This window comes from Dipodomys ordii, unplaced genomic scaffold (assembly GCF_000151885.1).
Source record: "Dipodomys ordii isolate 6190 unplaced genomic scaffold, Dord_2.0 Scaffold40, whole genome shotgun sequence".
NCBI lineage: Eukaryota > Metazoa > Chordata > Mammalia > Rodentia > Heteromyidae > Dipodomys > Dipodomys ordii.
This window is the reverse complement of record NW_012267256.1, coordinates 15,466,556-15,470,618: the sequence shown is the minus strand read 5'-3', so window position 1 is coordinate 15,470,618 and position 4,063 is coordinate 15,466,556.

Genomic DNA, 4,063 nt, shown 5'->3' with positions numbered 1-4,063 from the left:
AGAAAGGTGAGCCGTATGATAGTGGGAATGTTGAGAGAGGGGAGGTTAAAATACTGCTTTCTGCAATGTTTTCTTGGAGACATAAGACTCATATTGAAATCCCATTTTCTTCCCTATGATTCATCCAACAGTGCTCAGGCATGTCTGCTCTTCTAGAACTCCACTGTCCTTGAAAATTCTGCTGTGGTTAAATTAAGTCTTGCTTCTGGGTACTGGCTGACTGGATCTTTGAATTTTCCAATGACTTTACCTGATTTTTGTCTTTTGTAGGAAAAATGGACAAAAAATTGTTTATATGGTTCCTGAATGACTTTCTGGAGGATGCTGTCCTTTCTCCAGTACAGATAAGGAAGAGATCTTCCTTGTGGTACTTATCTTCCAGAACTGGGCAGGAGGATTCAGCTCCTGGCCTTGTGAGGGCCTCATTCCTGTAAGCTTTTCCTTCTGGATTCTAGCTTTGGGTCTCTGATAATCTCTTTCATCAGGCCCATTAACCATCTTGCTCTACCATGAGTCCTGGAAGCTGGATGTCTTGGCATCCTGTTGCTTCTTCATGAATCCTCTTCTTGGCTCTGCAGAGCTTAACTCATAGGAAGTGGGTGGAAGGCAGCATGTATGCTGCAAGCAGCACCTTGGGGACACACAGTCTTCATGGAATGTGTTAGCATCACATCCTGTATGATATGATCAAAAGCTGGACTCTCACTTGTACTGCTTGACTATTCCTGTTCTTTCAGGCAGGATGCTTGGAAATAGAAATTATGGACGGGAATGGTGTTTGAGTGGTCTTCAGAAGTTCTAAACTCCTAAGATACAAATTATTGGAATTCCTGTGGACTGGCAAGATAATGGGCAGGATCTCTTCACCCTCTGCCATTTCCCTGAGATCTTTTACTCTTTTAGATGTGGATTCAACAAAGATCATTCCTACTGACATACTGTGGCAGAGGCTTTTTTATGTATGCCCATTACTGGATTTGTAGATGGTTCTAGACTACTTTCCTCTGAACATAGGACAATTTCATCATGTTGCTAGTTTCTTCCTACAAGGCTATTCAATCTGGACTCAGTAAACATCCACCTTCCCCTCTCCAGTTGGATAGAACTCTGAAGGAACACAGTTGTGAACATAGAGTTCATTCCTCTCAGGGTTTCATGTGATGAGGGTCGTTGAGAATGCAGTGTGGCATGACCTTCAATTTTTCTGTCCCTTTATTTTTTGGTATTTTGTAAAGAGTTTCTTCCTGGAACAGGACCCACATGACTGTGGGATTGGTCTTTAATTCTCTACATGTCAGGTTCAGAGATGCTCCCTGTGAAATTGGGGAACTTTTTACAGAGTAAGGTGATTTGAGAATCTTTATGCACAAGCCCTATTAGTGCTTCAGCCAAAGGTTTTTAATATGAGCTTCCTGTAGCTGTCAAGGGGCAGCATCAAAGTGGGAAACTTCCGTGGAGGAGCTCTTGTAGATTTCTCTAGTTTCTAAGTGTGGATCTCTGACAGTTTCCATGCTAGATTGGAGTGTTTTGCTGGGGCAGAGGGGGCCAGCCCCAAGGCCTGGTCTGTCATGTCCCTGAAATGGCTAATGTGCATAGGGAATTTGTCCCTACTGATATGCTCCCATATTGTTATGAGACCTGATTTCATGTTATTTTTCTAAGCATTTTTTGTTTTAATGATTCAGAGAATTGTATTCTGAACCCTGACTTGATGGTCCATTCAAATCACTTTCTAAATCTCTCTGTTTTGACATCTAGAAAATTCACCAAGGAGATGTCTGTCTCCTTATGCAGATCTCTCACTATCCTGCTCTTACAATTTACCTGGTCTTTTTGGAGTTCTCTCATTCTTGAAATACTTCTGAGTACTCTGAAGTTGCATTCTGTATATTCTGGCAAATATCATCTGCAAATATGGATTCTATAAACTTCTGTGCTTGTCCTCTTCCTAGTCTGTGAATGGGAATTTCCAATCAGGAGACAGCTGGATCTTGAATTCTGTTCTCTAGGTACTGCAGGAGCCTCACTTGGAGATGATTTTCTAATTTGTTCTTTAACTCAAAGCTGATAAAATCACTGGGATTGTTGATAAAGCCTCTCTTTTGCCAAGGGCCCATATCATGAGCGAAAGCTTTGTGAAAATGTTGGAACACAGAGGGTAAAATCCTATGACTTTCCTGGTGCTTGGTTACAAGGTCATTTTCTACCTGTTCGACAGCAGGTAGACTAGGACATGTGTCCTTTCTCTGGGCTACAAGGCCAGAAAATTTGCAGGTCCTCATTGGACCTGAATGAAATGCTAGGAATGGTACACATGGGCAAGGGCCTCAGACTCAGCCAACAAGGAGGAGGGGCTGGGGCAAAGTTGGCATGAAGTATTGAGATTGGACCGAATGAGGCATCATGGCTGGGTGAAAGAACTGTACAGAAACTTTAATCTGAGCTTTTATGGCATGTATTTGGAGAATCTGTTGAACAAAATAGAGGATAAGTCTAATGGGTGACCAGACATCTTGACAGGAGCCACCAGGGACACACTGTTCACAAAGGGAAGGACCACAAGACTTTGGGGAAAAATACCTCCTGAGAATCAAGAAACTGCTGTGTTTCCCTTTGTGTTCCAGAAGGGCTGAGGGAAGGCAATGCCTTTTTCACTTCTCAATGACTGCATCCTGTTCCCCAGAGCATCCAGAGGGATTTCTCTCTCCTGACCAGCTTTCAGCTCTGCTCTTTCAAATCACTATCTCTGGCATATCTAGGATATCTCAGTTGAGGCCTGGGATAAGAGAAGGCACCCCAGAGCTGTTGGTAGGAGGGCTCAGTGTGGAGCTTTCTTGTAGAACTTCCCTGAAGTTCCATGGAAGTTTGACTCAGGTTGAGTGTAGTGCAGGCCACAGGTTGAGGAGAATGAGAAGGGGGAGAAGAATGTGCAAGTGAGCACAATAAATGTCGTTAGAGCAATCAAAGGTTCTAGAGGTTGAGACACATTCTGGGATGAGTGTGACCCAACAGAAACTGAGGAACACATATACACTTGTGACAAGATAGAGGCCAGAGTCTGAGAAAACTCAGGTGAAGGGGATGGAGAAATCTTCAGGGACAAAATGCTAGAGAAGATGTCCTCCTCACAGTGCCTAGGTGACTCTTTGGCTGTAGCAGATTCTGAGTTGAGAACTTCATCTAGGGCATCTCCTTTTAAGAAGTGCTGAAAGCTGCTGGTGTCATTGAGCTTCTCTAGTAGGATGTAGGACACACAAACTTCATTCAACGCTTGGCAAGGTTGATTACCTGCTATCAATGACTCCCACTGAAGCACACCCTGGTTATTTACACAGCAAAGCACATCCTTTTATCCTTTGTTATTGGTTCCTCTAGATTCCCCCCTCCAAGTTCACCTGCTCAACCTGTCAGAGGCAGGTGGAAAAGATAGAAGCACACCCATTGTCTGTGCCTTCCTCCTTGAGCACAAACATTAGCTGTTCTTTGGAGATCACTATTTGAAGTCCATCTTTTGCACAGTTTTTGAAAATGTAGAATTCGGAAATTGTGCTCTTTCACATAACTTTGTCGTCTTAAGATGATCTCTATCTGCAACTCCCAACTTTCCCATGTTACTGGGAATTCAGTTTCCTGAATTCCTATCAATTCACAGATAGTGATGACATTAGTATCTTTAGGTAAAGGAAATAGAGTCTTATTAATTTTCAGGCTAGGTAGGAGAAGGACAGCTTTTACAGAAAGGCCCAGGAGCTTGGACTTCCCGATGGGTTTAAGTGTTGAGGCCTCATGTTTGTCCTAATGGTGGTCTTGGGACTGCTTATTTCTAAATGTGCTGACCATTAATCTCTGGAGATGTATTTCTTTTCCTGAATGTTCCTTCAGTACCTTGGAAAGCAAGATAATTAGAGGAGTGTGGTAACTTTGCCTGGAGCTATACAAACCATCCTGGATATCTGCTCTTGGGGAATTGCAAGGGGTTGGATGGGGGGGGACAACAGTGTGAGAAAGACAAGAAAATGCTGGCTTTTAAAAACATGTAACTGAAAGCATCCTGGTTCATTCA